This window comes from Danio aesculapii, chromosome 18 (assembly GCF_903798145.1).
Source record: "Danio aesculapii chromosome 18, fDanAes4.1, whole genome shotgun sequence".
Lineage (NCBI taxonomy): Eukaryota > Metazoa > Chordata > Actinopteri > Cypriniformes > Danionidae > Danio > Danio aesculapii.
The window spans coordinates 52,274,236-52,292,555 of record NC_079452.1 but is presented as its reverse complement, the minus strand read 5'-3'; positions in this window follow the sequence as shown (position 1 = coordinate 52,292,555).

The following is an 18,320-nucleotide window of genomic DNA, read 5'->3' as shown; positions in this document are numbered from 1 at the left end:
TGAGTTATTAATATGTTTAGAAATGTGTTAAAATAATCTTCTCTCCGTTAAATAGAAATTGGGGGAAAAAATAAACAAACAGGGGGACTAATAATTCAAGGGGTTTAATAATTCTGACTTCAACTGTATGTTTATGTAATTAAATATAATTTGTATAATTAATTTAAAAGTATAATTTACTTTTATTTAAATATAGAAGCTGTAATGTATTTTTATGTTTAGCAGAGGCGTTCTCACTCGAGTGACTTGTAATATTATGTGCAAACCACATTAATCGCAATTATCACATTCTTGAGGAAAAATAAAGCATAAGAAAAATACAAAAAAAGGTATCTTTTACAAATGCAGGAAATGGTGGAACCAATTGTAGTCAAAAGGGTTATTTAACCCTTATGAATTGTTCAAATTGACTTTCATTATAGTGGCTGTTTTTGCCCTATTGTCTTCCATTATAACAACATTTTTTATTGCAAAGCCTTGACAGCATATAATCATACACTCTTGATTGTTGGTGGGAAGAGGTTAAATTTGTCATTTTTACAGCTGATCATCAGTTGGCGTCATAATCCCTTTAGGTAGTCTAGGCAAAAAAAAGTTTCTGGTTTTTATATGGAGTTCTGTTGAGTAACAGCAAATTATCGTGTGCATGGCTAAATACACTTACTATGTTTACTATGTTTTGAGAGCTGAGGTGCTTATTTTTATTTATTTATTTTATTATTGTGTCTCAAACATATCAAGGTAAGTGTGCAAAGGTCTCTCTTACACTCTCACACACATGTACTCTGTTTTGCACTGAAACTGATGATCAGCAGTAAAAATATGTAAATCTTATTGGGGAAAGAATACATGATTTTTATATATACATTAGGCTTTGCACTCAAAAATGTTGTTATATTGAAAATCAAAAACAGCCACTAACATAAAAAAAATAGCAGTTAATCTGCCCAGAGTGTATTGTTGAGTTTTTTTTTTTTAATCCAGAGCATTTTCCCAAAAGATGTCAAAAGATTTGTCACCAAAAATATTCATTTGCTGAAACACATAGACATTTGTTGCCAAATTAAGCTTTAAAATTACCCCCAACTGGATGAAAAGATCCCCAACTGCACACAAAGGTTAAACATGCAGTATTTAAGGTTGAATGGGGTTGAACTAGGTATTGCACTCCTATATCAAAACACACAAGCGCAGGTTGCCAGATTAATGTGAATGTGCCTGATTAACAAGCCTAAAGGCTGATTTAAGGTGAACAACAGCATGAACTATGATCACCTCAGGTGATCATTTTACATGACATTTATTGCCACACTACTGAAAGCAGCAGCAGATAGTTCACCTCAGATCTTGAAAATAAACCATTTGAAATTGAACTTTAGAACAGTTATTCAGTGCAAGCCAAGTTAACAAATATCAATCATTCAGAATGTATAATAATGTTAAAGAGGCTTAAAATGTATTTATTAGATTATAAAGCTTACCATTTCGTGAGTGAGAGCTCTATTCTGTGCTTCTGAATGACTGTTTTTAAATTTCTGTCATGTTTCCTCTGGTGCAAACAGCCAAGTTGCTTATCACTGCATATTTCATCATGAAGCGTGTTGTTAGGACACGCGGTTACAATGTAACCTGCTCACCTAATGTTTACATTATTAATATTTATTTTATTTGCTAATTAATAACCTCATGTGGAACTGCACTTCATTTCGGAGGCTGCTACTGTCCACCGGAGGTTGCAGTTTTGGTTGCGGGCACATGCTTTGAGAGCCTTCCTGACTGAATTAATGAAATAAGCTGTTTTCCAAGAAGGTCACCTGGGTTGCTGAAACATAATTGGCCAAAAAAAAAAACTCGAGATGAAAGCAGTGTTTTATTTTTATGTATGTATTTTTTAAATAATTTTTGTAATAATTTAATCCTTTAATTGTTTTTCATTAGTAAAGATATTTGTGTATTGAACTCTGCGCTGGATAAAGTTCCTGTCAAGCTTTGACGGTTTTTGTTTTCAAACAGCTGACGAATCCCCCGTTGCAGGGTAGATTATTGCATTAATCACAAGAACGTTCGCTCATCTTCAGTCATCATCAGTTCCACACACACACGTACTCTGCTAGCGTTTGAAGGGAAAGGCACGTTCACGTTTTACCGGATCCAACACAGAACATATTTGGTATTGTTTTATATCGATGTGGATATGAACAGGCAAAAGATTCGGACAAACGATGAATCATTTAAACAATGTCGAATCTTTATTTAAAAAAATCTATATTTTTATACAAGGTGCACTTTCAGATTTAAACCTTAGCTGGATGTTTTCATTCACTTAGAGCTGTGTTGCACACTGCATGGAAGGTCATTTTTAAAAACTCATAATAGGGGCTCTTTAAGGCAACGTAACAAAGATGAAAAAAAATTGATAGAATGTTTTCATGTTAATTTTGTTGTATATTCCAAGTGTGCCAATCCCAAGGGTTTGGGGAAAAACAAACCAAAACGTAATTTATTATTCAACAAAAATACTGGTTATGTGGAGTAGTAGCATAGTTTTAATAAATCAATATAAATAACAGCACAAAATGAAGCAACACCTATAAATTCGTCAAGTGATACTATACAAGTGAACATCACTGGACCTGAACTGCTGTTGTTCAATAAAATAACCCTCATCTCATGGCAATTTGTACAATCAGCCCATGCCCCAAAATCCTACAAATTAGACAATCATACAAATTAGATCAATTTGGCAAAACTGAAATGACTTGCATTGTTCTGTTAGATTGAGTTGAATAAACACGATAACTTTATATATTCAGGTATTTCAAATAAGGCTGAGTGATATAGCTGAAATTGAATTATGATATAATCACTATTAAGGATTCATTCAGAACTTAATGTGACTGAAAAATGTAAATAACAAATAACTGCTCTTAAACAAAGACCAGTATAATAATAGTAAATGTGCTATATTTTTTAATATTTATAAATGTATTAATCTTTTTTTCCAAATTATATTATATTATATTCACATTATTATTATTATTATTATTATTCTTGTTGTTGTTGTTGTTGTATTGTATTGTATTGTTAGTCATTTAAGGTGTTTCTGAGTTAGAGTGAGCCACTGAGCTAATGAATTTAGGTAATTTTATTCATAATTACACAAGACTCTTTTAAGACCGTTATGAATGAAATTTTAGACTTATACAGGGATAAACACTAAGGATTTCTTCTAATGGATTTGGTCTTATTTAAATAGTTTTTGTATAAATGGAAGACCATGTAAAGGAATGTGTTGCTTTAGTTTTTATTCCTTGATTATGGAATTTAATTTGGAGAATTTGCTGTAAAAATGTCTAACTGCTGTTGTGAATTGTATCATTTTGCAATAACATTTAAAAAAGAAGTTTTGAAATGAGTTATTATAGGTGATTGAGTGTTGGCCAGATTGGGTAGCTTTACATAGGCATAGGGGAATTAAGACCTGTTTAAAATTATTTAAGACCTACAACACAATATTTCAGTTAATTAAAGACTTTAAATTTAAAGACCTAAAATTTCGTTTATGAAATTTAAAACATTTTAAGACCTGGCGGACACCCTGAATTTATATATATATATATATATATATATATATATATATATATATATATATATATATATATATATATATATATATATATATATATATATATATATATATATTTATATATTTATATATTTATTTCATTATATAAAATATGCAGAACTTTGCATGAGATCATTCTCATGTTTTTTTTTCTCTTCCTTTTGTGGTCTGAAAAAGAATAGGTATACTGTATGTCATTAGAACAAAACCAGGGATGGGTAAATAATAACTATTTAATTTTTAGTTCATCTAACCCTTTAAATCTCTTAAAGGTGTAAAAGCATAAGTGCCTATTGTTTTTGTGGTGAGGTATAAACTGTATTTAGGTATTGTCAGCCTGATTTACTCATTCTCGTTACACTCATTAAATGTATGTGCTAAAGAGTGGGATTAAAAGATTACATTGAGGACGTACATCGCTGAATGATGTGAATGTGACATGGTGAACTGTTGACATTTATCTAAAGAAGAGGTTACTGTGTTAAAACCTTAGTTAAATGCATGTTGCCTACAGTGTGCTTCTGAGACCAAGAAGAAAGGATAAGCTGTTATTTTCTCTTGTGCATGACATTTGCTTATATTGTACTGTCATAATGTTGTGTAATTTTGGTTTATGTGGAGCTGTAATAAATATCATTCATTTACTATCCAATTTGGTTCTTTTAATAACACACTAGGGTTCTAATTTTGCTACAACTTGTTGCCAAATATTACTCATTTAAAAGTATTATTATATATTTACACAGTTGAAATCAGAATAATTAGCCCCCCTTGAATTTTTTATTGTTTTAAGAATTCTCAATGATGTTTAACAGAGCAAGGAAATTTTCACAGTATGTCTGATAATATTTTTTCTTCTGGAGAAAGTCTTGTTTGTGTTATTTTGACTAGGATAAAAGCAGTATTTAAGTCAAAATTATTAGCCCCTTTAAGCTATATATTTTTTCGATAGTTTACAGAACAAACCATTGTTATACAATACCTTGCCTAATTACCCTAACCTGCCTAGTTAACCTAATTAACCTAGTTATGCCTTTAAATGTCACTTTAAGCTGTATAGAAGTGTCTTGAAAAATATCTAGTCAAATATTATTTACTGTCATCATGGCAAAGATAAAATAAATCAGTTATTAGAAATGAGTTATTATTATGTTTAGAAATGTGTTAAAATAATCTTCTCTCCGTTAAATAGAAATTGGGGGAAAAAATAAACAAACAGGGGGACTAATAATTCAAGGGGTTTAATAATTCTGACTTCAACTGTATGTTTATGTAATTAAATATAATTTGTATAATTAATTTAAAAGTATAATTTACTTTTATTTAAATATAGAAGCTGTAATGTATTTTTATGTTTAGCAGAGGCGTTCTCACTCGAGTGACTTGTAATATTATGTGCAAACCCCATTAATCGCAATTATCACATTCTTGAGGAAAAATAAAGCATAAGAAAAATACAAAAAAAGGTATCTTTTACAAATGCAGGAAATGGTGGAACCAATTGTAGTCAAAAGGGTTGTTTAACCCTTATGAATTGTTCAAATTGACTTTCATTATAGTGGCTGTTTTTGCCCTATTGTCTTCCATTATAACAACATTTTTTATTGCAAAGCCTTGACAGCATATAATCATACACTCTTGATTGTTGGTGGGAAGAGGTTAAATTTGTCATTTTTACAGTTGATCATCAGTTGGCATCATAATCCCTTTAGGTAGGCTAGGCAAAAAAAAAGTTTCTGGTTTTTATTTGGAGTTCTGTTGAGTAATAGCAAATTATCGTGCGCATGGATAAATACACTTACTATGTTTACTATGTTTTGAGAGCTGAGGTGCTTATTTTTTTATTTTATTATTGTTTCTCAAACATATCAAGGTAAGTGTGCAAAGGTCTCTCTTAGACTCTCACACACATGCACTCTGTTTTGCACTGAAACTGATGATCAGCAGTAAAAATATGTAAATCTTATTGGGGAAAGAATACATGATTGTTATATATACATGAGGCTTTGCACTCAAAAATGTTGTTATAATGAAAATCAAAAACAGGCATTAACATAACAAAAAGTAGTAAATCTGCCTAGAGTGTATTGTTGAGTATTTTTTTTTAAATCCAGAGCATTTTCACAAAAGATGTCAAAAGATTTGTCACTAAAAATATTCATTTGCTGAAACACAGACATTTGCTGCCAAATTAAGCTTTAAAATTACGTCCAAATGGATGAAAAGATCCCCGACTGCACACAAGGGTTAAACGTGCAGTAATTAAGGTTGAATGGGGTTGAACTAGGTATTACACTTCTTTATCAAAACACACAAGTGCAGGTTGCCAGATTGATGCGAGTGTGCCTGATTAACAAGCCTAAAGGCTGATTTAAGGTGAACAACAGCATGAACCATGGTCACCTCAGGAACACCTCATGTTCTTTATTCAGTGTTAAATGCTAATAATGTGAGTTTGAATGGCATTTTACATGACATTTATTGCCACACTACTGAAAGCAGCAGCAGATCACCTCACCTCAGATCTTGAAAAATAAACCATTTGAAATTGAACTTTAGAACAGTGATTGAGTGCAAGCCAAGTTAACAAAAATCAATCATTCAGCATGTATAATAATGTTAAAGAGGCTTAAAATGTGTTTATTAGATTATAAACCTTACCATTTCGTGAGTGAGAGCACTATTCTGTGCTTCTGAATGGCAGCAATTTGTTTCTGTCGTGTTTCCTCTGGTACAAACAGCCAAGTTGCTTATCACTGCATATTTCATCACGAAGCGTGTTGTTAGGACACGCGGTTACAATGTAACCTGCTCACCTAATGTTTACATTACTAATATTTATTTTCTTTGCTAATTAATAACCTCATGTGGAACTGCGCTTCATTTCGGAGGCTGCTACTGTCCACCGGAGGTTGCATTTTTGGTTGCGGGCACATGCATTGAGAGCCTTCCTGACTGAATTAATGAAATAAGCTGTTTTCCAAGAAGGTCACCTGGGTTGCTGAAATATAATTGGCTAAAATGGCATTGGGCGGTTTAAAAGAACTAAAAAAACTTAAAAAAAAAAAAAAAAAACAACTCGAGATTAAAAAGGCATGGAGGCAGTGGTTTATTTTTATGTATGTATTTTTATAATAATTTTTGTAATATTTTAATCCTTTAATTGTTTCTCATTTGTAAAGATATTTGTGTATTGCTGTATATCCTGTGTGTATTCAGAAATATGTAAGCGAGACGCACAACTAACGCACTCTGCGCTGGACTTTAGACCTGCTTTCAGCTGGTCTATTGCACAATCTATTTTAGCTCCTCAAAATAGCAACGCGCCAACAATGTGCCTCAACACACCTCATTTCTAGACCAGAACACCCACAAGTCCACAAAGTGGCGCAAATGGATTTACTGTCTAAACAACATGGTGGAAAACAGGAAAATTAGGGTTAAAATAGGGTTAAAATAGCAACACGTCTTGTGCCTTCTTGCGCCGGGTGTATGACAGGGTCCAAAGACTGCGTTCCGGCACGTAACAGACATTTTCAAAGCAGAATATCTGACTTCAGCATTGGTTTTTCAGATATACAAGAATGTTCACTCAAAAATTGCATTTTTATGCTTTATAAGTAAAAATCTTACATACAGCAAGTAATAATAAATAATAAATCCAAACAAGATCCAAGGGACAATGCAATGGTGGAGAATAGCACGAACACTCACATTCAATGACTGACAAACTGACTGGAACAGAGGCTTTTAACACAAGGACTTAAAAGGGAAGTTCACCCAAAAATGCAAATGATGTTATTAATTACGCACCCTTATGTCATTCCAAACCCCTGACACCCTGACTCAATGTTCCTGAAAAATAACACAAACCAAATCCTCAAGCAAACCACATTTTCAGTGGTTCATTAGTAATATCATCAAGCTACGAAAATACATTTGTGCGCACAGAAAATAACAAAAAATAGACTATGTTTGCTTCTCCTCAGTGTCAGTATATTGTGGTGGTCAAACTATATGCTACAGTATATCTTGTTTTCGACTTCCTTTCAGAAAAGGAAATGTGCACTTTAAACTTGATTAATAATTTAGTCTGGCTCCACACCAGCCTCCACTGAATGAGAGCACACAGCTGTGAGTTGTGGAAGGTTTTCATCAAACGTTCATATCGACCACATAGCCTACACTCAGGACTGTAAACATGCAATGTATGGATTGACCAGGGCTTTCTGCTTTATGCAGCATTTCATTTGTAGGTCTGTACATGCAGTATGTGCATAACAGCCTTCAGACAGAACAGGCAGGTTGTCGATGAGTGACAGAGCAGAAGAAGTATGACCCAGCAAAGTGTGGATGTGCTCTCCTTGAATGACATTCAACTTAGAATTTTAAATTAAGTCATATTTTTTCTCTCTCTGTAACACTTTTTCCTGTTGTGCTGAGAGAGAAGTGTTAAAAGAATCTTGGTGACAGATAAAAATAAGAAATACAATCTTTGTAGAAGCTCACTTTCAGTAAAGCAGCAAGTGGAAATTTAAATGTGAGATTGTGGAATGGAGATTTAAATTTAGCGGAAAAGGTCAGGATGGGAAGAAAATGCTTCTATATGGACAGCGGGTGAACAACGATTAAATAAATAGCAGGAGCAGTCGTGTGAGGAATAAAACCCAGCGACTGAAAACACAGCCCCGTATAGACCTCTAGTCAAAGGCATGGACAAGCTTGACACATGAATGCATGCCCAACACTGAGACTGAGAAGAAACTGTTGAATAAATGTATTTTTGTTTTATGTGCCCACAAATGTATTCTTGTAGTTTGATAATATTCTGACTGAATCAGTGAAGGCATATGGATTTTTTTGAGATTTTTAGCTAAATTATCATAATTTATATTTTACTTTGACATTTCAAGGTGTGTGTTGTTTGAAGCATTGTAAGTTAACTGTAAATAATGTGGCTGAAATTTTATTGTAATAATTATTTAAATGGTTATTGAGACTTTTCATGGTTTAAAGGTGAAGTAGGTGCATCTACCAAAATTATAACCGGTTAGCATAATAACTTTGAAACACAATCCCTCCTCTGCCAGAATAGCGCTATTAACTTATGTTTTGTTGTTAAACTAAACAAAAATCTACATTATCAATGTTGTAAAAGACCTTATGAAATTGAAAATAGTCACATCCGTCTTTTGCTGGAAGATTTCAGTGACTGAACAACACTTCCATGCATATAAACCATTCTTCAAGAGTTCACACTTAGCTGATGATTCATCAAAAGCTTGTTTGGCATGCTGTCCCGGGAGAGAGCCCCGAGCTCATAGGATCCTCGAGCCCGGGGCTTCCTCCCGTTTGCAGAGTGAGAGGGGAGCCTGAGCTCGGTGGATCTCAGAACTCCCCGTCTGCAGTAGCTAAGGGAACACGTGAGGAAAAAAGGGGGCTAGACAAATGTTTCATTGTTATGCATGATGTATATATTTGGATGGTGGGAGGAAACCGGAGAACCCGGGGAAAACCCACGCGGACACGGGGAGAACATACAAACTCCTCACAGAAACACCTACCGACCTGGCAGGACCAGGATTGGCAGTGTTCTTGCTGTGTGGCTAACAGTGCTAACCACAGGGCCTCCGTGCCGCCCGATCTAAAGTGAAGGAGGAGAATGGGAAGGAAGGGGGGTTTCTTCCAAACGAAGATAAAGTGGACTGAAAACTGTGGTTATTTATAGTAGCTTATGGCTCATATGATTGGATGATACTGATTAGCTTAATACGAGACCGGCTGTGATAAATCATAAGCACGTGATCCTCTCGAAATTAGTTCATCAATAAACCTCACATAAAACAACACAATCTACATCAGCTTTGCGTAAAGTAGTTTTAAAACATAACATTACCTTTAACCATGGTGTCATCCTTCCTCCAACGTGCAAAAGTAACTCCAATATTGATTTAGGATTTTAAAGTTTTGATAGAGCATTTGTTTTTACCAGTCACTCTCTCTCTCTTTGCAGATCTGTGTAAACGTTGCTGCGTAGATGTACAAATCTACATTTGCTGACAGACAGTTTGGGCTGCTTATCAGAACTATGGGAATTATCGGCCAGACAAATTTTAATAGGATGAACATTTTTAATCTTACCCAGAATATAAAAATACATATACTGTAAATACATTTAGATAATCTACTTTAATCATTACTATTGGAATGTGAAGAGACTTTAATCCAGCACAACAAACAAATGTTTCTGAAGACAATCAGCTATGGCAGCTTTAAAGCAGTTATCATTTTTAACCATAATGTTTCCTTCTTATTGGACCCAAAAAATCTAACTCATTTTTTCTCACTACTGTGAGTTTTCTGTACTCAAAACATGTTCCTCAGCAAAGGATAGTTTGGTCTTTTGATTGTTTTTGGCTAGTAAGAGCTTTGGTCACTGCAGGAAGTTCAGTTCAGATTCTCTTTAGAAATGCTGAGACACTGAATTTAGAGAGACAGGGCTGGATGTTCTGATAAAAATGTTTCTTAGCTTTTAAGAATGCTACATATAAGTTTACATGCACTGGTGACGCGGTGGTGCAGTAGGTAGTGTTGTTGCCTCACAGCAAGAAGGTCGCTGGTTCAAGCCTCGGCTGAGTCAGTTGGCATTTCTTTGTGGAGTTTGCATGTTCTCCCTGTGTTCGCGTGGCTTTCCTCTGGGTGCTCCGGTTTCCCCCACAGTCCAAAGACTTGCGGTACAGGTGAATTGGGTAAGCTAAAATTGTCTATAGTGTATGTGTGTGAATTAGAGTGTATGAGTGTTTCCGCTGCGTAAAACATGTGCTGGGTAAGTTGGCGGTTTATTCCGCTGTGGTGACCCCTGATTAATAAAGGGACTGAGTTGAAAAGAAAATGATTGAATGAAGTTTACATGCCACATGCTTTTTCCAAAAAGACATTTAACATTAAGATGCAAGAACAATCTATCTGCCCAGGGCTACATTTTTGAGAACCAAGAAGTATGTACCCTGTTTTTTTCCACTAGAGGCCGCCATGTACAGTTACTAGGGCACATTTTCACTAAGTGCCATATTACTTAAATCCGATGTGTTTGTTTCTGCCAATCACTTGCGCATGTCTGTGAGAGAAGCTGGTCGGCTTATTGTGCATAATATATCAGTTTGATATCGACTGACCCACCCACGCCTTCCCTAAACCAAACCGATAGTGTTTTCAAAAAGCAAACTAAAAATAAAAAGACATCCTGGCCACATGCTTTTACCACAATTTTACACTGTTTTTTTTCATTTTACTCCGCTCTGTGTTTCAAGTCTGACGCCGTTTATGGTGAGCTACCAAGCAAACCAGTCACGACAGAAAAAGCCTGTACCACCTGTAGTTGTCGTTTTACACACAAAAAATGCAGCCACATGTACCTGCAGCACATAATTCTCGAGTCTAATAATGTAGCCCTGGGCACATATTCTCAATGAGCCTGTGTTGTCTGTCTGCTATTGTCCTTTAGCAAAGTGCTAAAGTGCTTAAAAATAACCTTAAATAGAATCGGGTTCAAACGTTTAACCCAATGACAAGAAAATGTTTATAAAGCACCCAAGGCATTGGCAAAAAAGCTGAAAAAAAATCTTGCCCAAGAAATTCTCAATATATTAATGATTTTCATACATGTCACCATGTCATTGGCAGATTTTTCATCCTTATTTTCCCAGTCGTTAAAGCATATTCCTTACATTACTTTTTTATTATTTATTTATTATTATTTTAGAAAGTTAATTTACATATATATTTCTATTTGTTTGCCTGTTTTTTGCCCTTTTAAATTAATTAATTTATAATTTCAAATGTGTAACAAAGTATACAGTAAAGTACAATCAAAACCTTTAAGTATAATAACCTTGAAGGGAAACTGATAACTCTTATGTTACATGTAGGAATTTAACAACTAATCCTGAGCACAAATGATTCCCAAGTGCTTTTTAAGTTGTATGATCATTTTTACAATCTGTTTATCCACTTGTTAAGTCGTGACATATGGAATACTGTTTCTGGGTCCAAGCCGCTACTCATTTGATTGACCACTTTTCAGTCATATCACACTTTAAAGGGAATTTTGGATAAAATCATAGTGTATGATTCACTTGCTGCATCACAAATACCAACATTTGAACAATTTATAAAAAAATTTATCACTTTCTGGCCATCGGATATCAGGCATGGATATATACACTGTGATCTTGATTTTTCGAAAGTATTACATCGCTTTGTAAACGTTTATTATTACCACTTGATGAGTCTCCCCACATAGTTTGGTAGAGCGCTTGGACCCGGAAGCCGCTTTATGTGACATCACACTTAACAAGCAGCGAGGGTTACAATGCTTTTGGAAAACCCAACCCAGCCCAGACTCTTACACTGTTCTAGCTCAAGTGTTGAACTCTTTGCCCAATAAATCACCTCATTATCCTGTATCCTGACAAGGTTATTATAAAAATGCAATATTCTAGAAATATGTGATTGCTTTAAATCGAAGTTTGTGTTCCATTTCATAACTGGTTTGTTTAGTACATGGCTTATAACAGTTTAACAATTTTTATTAAAATCCCTTTGGGTAAAAATAATGAGAAAAAATATTTTATTTTATTTTATTTTATTTTATTTTATTTTATTTTATTTTATTTTATTTTATTTTATTTTATTTTATTTTATTTTATTTTATTTTATTTTATTTTATTTTATTCAGGACCAGTGTATTGGTCCCTTAAAAGCAGCAGCAGATGTTCAAACAGAGAATAAAAGCTTCTTTGTGGAACTTACAAAGGTTTTCGCATGACATCATCAGAAAGTAAAACCCTATTTTGTTCGAACAAAAAGACTAGGTTAATAGCGGATGACCAAGGCAGTAAGTGGATCTTAAAGCTTTGTTCAGAGACAGTATGACTACAAGTAAAGAATGACAGCTGTGATTTAACATAGCGTAGGTTTAGATCCTTATTGATGAAGTGGGTGACACTAACACAGCTCACATAGATCAATTCTCATTACTCAGAAGACTGAGTGCATCAAGGTAAATGGAAATGTGCAACCATTGCCCTGAATTCTGGATGGCAGTGTCTTATTTTAGACTCATCAGTGCTTTCATTTAATTTCATAGGCTACAAAACATATTACATCATCAAAACCATTCACATGCAGAATAATATAAGAGATGAGTAACATCCAGGTTATGACCGTAACCTATGTTCCCCGAACGAGAGAACAGAGACATTGTGTCCTTGACACATTGACCAGTTACTCTGAAGAAAGTAAAAAAGCGAGCCAGTGAATGCCTATGAACAGGTAAAGCACAGGTCATAACAGGTACAGCTGATTATAATCAGCTGAGTATATGGCCAGCATCTGCCATCGGAAAGAGAGCAAGCCAGGCTGTAATCGCTGAAGAAGCTGAACATTGAGCTATAAGCTAGAGACCCAGCTGCTGTGGCAAGGAGACACAAAGTCTCCATTCCCTCCTTCAGGGAACGTGGGTTATGGTTGTAACCAGGACATTCTCCTTCAGATCGGAAACTTCAATGTTGTGTCCTTGACAGACTTGGCAATGTGTATGGAAAATGCCACAGCAGCTTTGTTAGCATTTGATAAGAATTTTGCAGAGCATAGCTTGAAAGCACAAGCACACTAGGAAGGGCTGGATATAAGAGATTGGCTCTTACCTTGTCCCAGGATCCTGTGGAGAAGCTGGAGGTGCAAGAGAATGGAGCTGTCATCTGACGCCGTCTGTGATAAAGTGCACCAGAGACTATGGTGAAGGTTGTGAGCTGGAAGGCAACGAGTCCCATGCTGGCAATGCTTGCCTCAGTGTTGCTTTGCAGTCTTTTTACCGGACTTAGTGGCTCTCTGGGGGGGCCCGACACAGCTGCTAGCCAGTAAAATGTGCTGTGGTGGCAGAGGCGACCTTGGAGGAGCAAGAAGCATGGTCTCTGCGAGGACCCCCTGGAAAATGACCTGCCCCATCCCGCTTGGCTGTTCTGTCACTGCCAAGAATTCTTGGGTAAAGTCTGCAACAGTGTCACTGAATAGGCCTGCTTGGGATATGGGCATGCCAAGAAAGCTAACAGTGGAAGAAAGCGACGGGGGACTGGGAGGATTTTACCTCTTAAATCAGCCCCCATGTTGCACCCCTCTAGACGATCCGGCGGCTTGACCGGTGGTGATGACACCTCAGTATCCACCGCCGAAGCAGCCAGTGAAAAGCGGAGCCATCATACCCAACTCCAGATCCATGACCATGCTTTGCACCCTGGAGGCTGTTTACGGGTTCGGTCTGTCATCAGAACATGACATCTTGCCTTCTGATACCACGATGGGTCTCTGATATTTGGTGTCATCAAACGAAACCACGGGCATCCCGGGGAAGGAACTGCTACAAACGCTTGAAGCTTGGATAGGGTGCATTGTGGAGGAGCAGCATCCAGAAACGCACGGTTGAAACAGTGTCTTGACAAAGAGGTGTTGCCTGACCATGTTGCTCTTTGGTGAAATATATCCTTTTTAGGATTGCTATTTTAGAAGTACCCAGTGGAATGCCCAGGGACAGGAGAATCACCCAGCTTGACCACTGATGTCTGCGTCATCACCCGCACTGGATACATACAGCTTGATCTGGATTCAGCTCAGCAGATGTTGACTCTTCAGTTACGTAATGTTTCTAAAGTGAAAATTCTGGCTTGCTCTTCATCAGGTGCTGGCTATATATTCTCAGCTGATTATAATTAGGCGCACCTGTTAGGAGCTGCACTTTGAATTCATAAGCATTTATTGGCCAATTTTCTTACTCTTCAGAGTGATTGGTCATCTGCCGATTCCCCAATGTCTTCTGCTTCTTCCTTATATTTTCATTACTTATTTCTCACTCAGTACATGAAGAGCAAGCCAAGTCTTTCTTTAGTGGGTAAATTGAATAATTTTGCAAATATATATAGTTATTCTACAATGCACACTATTACTCTATTTGATGATCAATTACATTATTTGATGTATTTCAATTTATTTTTGAGCTGTGTAAGGAATGTACATCATAAGTAACTAATTAAATTACCAACAAATTAAATGAATTCCTTATTTGTTCAGTAGAAAAGTCATTTAATTACAGTAATTAGACAATTTGGTCACACTTTACAACAAGTTTCATTAGTTAATGTTAATTAATGCATTTACTAACATGAACAAACAATGAACCATACATTTACTACAGTATTTGTTCATGTTAGTTAACGTTAGTTAATGAAAATACAGTTGTTCATTGTTAGTTCATGTTAACTCACGATGCATTAACTAATGTTAACAAGCATGGACTTGGATGTTAATAAAGCATTAGTAAATGTTCAATTATGATTAATAAATGCTTTACAAGTGTTGTTTATGATTAGTTCATGTTAGTAAATGCATTAATTAATGAACCTTATTGTAAAGTGTAACTGATCATTTAAAACAATTTACACTCAACACTGAATATCACACACTTGTCTGATTAGTTCTCACAACCATTTATACAGTAGGCAAACCAAATATTAAATCTGGCAAACAGATCAATTAACAATAGAGTGTGTCAGGATTCTGCCACTTCGGTCTTGTCAATTCTGGTTTTGGTGGCAGAATACAGACACTAGTCCTGTCCTGTCTTGTATGTTATTCTCTTTTTTGTACAAGCGACATCTTGGCCACGTTTGGGCTATGTGCGCTTATATTTGATGCAGGAGCGAAAGGTCTGGGATGCTCTCGCCCTGGTTTTGGTTTTGTTTGGCGCTTGGATGGAACATGCAAGTTGTGTGTGAGCACATGCTAAGTGTTTTAATTTATTGTGCGCTTGTGTCTTGCGTTCTGTTTGTGTTTGTGTTGTTTAGGCACGTGGCCTGGTGTTTACTTTGTGGACGCATGACGTGTTTTATGTGAATGCGGTTAATGAGTCAATTCTCTCATTGGCTGTGTGTTCTAGTGCTGTTTTCTTCTGAGCACATGGCTTACGTTGTGCTCTCCTGTCTATTGTCTGGTCCCATCCTCCTTGTTAACCCATCATCAGTTCGTTCGTTCGTTCGTTCGTTCGTTGTTCGTTCGTTCGTTTGAGTCCTCGCTACTTTCCCTTTTCTGAACCTCTGACAGAGTGAATCTATACTTTAAAAGTGATAGTTCACCCAAATATCAATATTTTCTGTTAATTTTCTCATCAGATCATTGTAGTTTATATGCAATTTACAGTATTTACGTGTAGTTTTATGTGTGGTCAAAATCAATCAAACAAACAAACAAAACTCACAATTAATTACCTCACCAAATAAATCTTACAAAATGCTACAACATTATATATGATTGATAAACAACTTAAAGCGCTAGCTAATGATTCAAATATTTTTGTAAGAAATATAAAACATTCATACAATCAAGTTATATGAAATGTCAAAGACATTCATAAGTATGAGAAACAAGTATTTAAACCTTGTTTACCATTTATGCAACATATATTGAAAAAAGTTTCATATAAAACAACAAAAACAAGTGGACAATCTCAAAGTGAGGCATCTCTTCTCAATTCAGTATTCACACATTTGATCAACATATTTCTGTCTTGACACATAACAGCAACAACATGGCTTTCTCTCACATCATGATTTTTTTCAATTACTTTTTCTTAAATAATTAATAGTATGCAGGTAAAATAACACACTTCTATTTACTTTACAAAACTTGTCTTATTAATGACAAAATGTTGCAGTTTTGCTCAATTGCAGGTCATTGTGCATAAGTGTATCAGCAAAATGAATAATAAAAATGTTTTTAAGGTTGACTAAAATACCACAAGCACCTATTCTTTTCTTTTTTCCCTATACCTGCTCCACTTTGACTTGTGCAGTAGGGTGTGTGAAGGCGCTTTTCTTTGTAAAGCTGCTTGGGGGCTTTTGGTTTGTGAAAGCACAAAACAAATAAGCTTAAATTGAACTGAATTATTGATTCTTCCCATGACCTCTCAGACATTTGTGAGAAGAAAAATAAAGAAATAAATAACAGCACTGGCATAAGGTAAAAGAAGAACTAAATCTCAAAGCCTTTTCAAAATGGATAATACTTATTTAGGCTTTGAATTCTTAAATGACCCGCTATATTTGTGTTTAGGTGCGGGATAATACTTTCCTCACTATCAAATGCCAAATAGCCTTAATTATAGTACGACCCAGATACAGCTGGTTTGAGGTTGGTCATGGGGTGAAGCCTTTGAAGGGGTTTTTTGGGGAAGGGTTGATAAAAGGTATAGTAAAATTCTCATAAATTTTTCTTTTTTTCTTTTTTATTATTAGGTAAAAATAACTGTACAGTAGTAAACCATACATGAGTTTTCCATAAATTTGGAAGCAGCATTTTGACGAATATGTAAATTCTCAATTACAAGATAATTGAAGTTTATTTATAAACTAATTTTGAGAGGATCATGTGCTTATGATTGACCACAGCCAGTCCTGCATTAGCTAATCCATGATCCTCCAATCATATGATTCTTAAGTCACTATAAATAACCACCACAGTCTTCATTCCACAACTATCTGAAGTCTGAAGTAAACCCCTCTTTCTCCGCTTCTCCTCCCCCTTTCAACTAGATTGGGTGGCATGGCAGCCCAGTGGTTAGCACTGTTGCAACACCGCTCTAGTCCTCGCCTGGTCATTTGGCATTTCTGTGCGGAGTTTGCATGTTCTCCCCATGTCTGCGTGGGTTTCCCCTGGGTTCCCTGATTTGCTCCCACCGACCAAACACATACATCATATGTAAACCATTCATTCATTCATTTTCTTTTTGGCTTAGTCCCTTTATTAATCATGGGTCACCACAGCGGAATGAACCGCCAATTTATCTAGCATATGTTTTGTGCAGCAGATGACCTTTCAGCTGCAACCCATCAATGGGAAGCATCCATACACTCTCATTTACATACATACACTATGGCCAATTGAGCTTACCAAAATGTCTTTGGACTTGTGGGGGAAACTGGAGCACCTGGAGGAAACTCACATGAACATGGGGAGAACTTGCAAGTCCACACAAAAAAACCAACTGACCCAGCCGGGGCTCGAACCAGCGACCTTCTTGCTGTGAGGCGACAGCGCTACCCACTGCGCCACCGCTCCACCCAATATGTAAACCAACTAAGCCAAATGAACACCATAGTCTAGCTTCAAGCATCAGTATTTTTTTTTTTCATTTCCAAATTAATTCACCTTAGCCACATCAGCAGGGAGTTTTTGAGATCTACCTGAGCTCAATCTCACCCCTCGTCCTGCAAACACTTAGCTGATGATTTATAATAAGATTGTTTGGCATGCTGTCACGGGAGAGAGCCCTGAGTTCAAGGGATCCTTAAGCCCAGGGCTCTCTCCCGGGACAGCATGCCAAACAAGCTTATTATAAATCACCAGCTATGTGTGAACTCTTGAAACACAACTAAAATGACAAGAGGGGCCTGGATGCAGCTAACCTCAACCCTAACTCTACCCCCCACAGTGACGTCACTAGTTTCATTGGGTGCATTGTGTCTGACATTGCATCACTGAGATATGCAGTCTCAACATCATCATGGCTGCATCTAGATACTATTGAAAATGACAGATTTTCAGAAGATCATTATTGTGATCATATATTTTAATTTTTACTATCCAT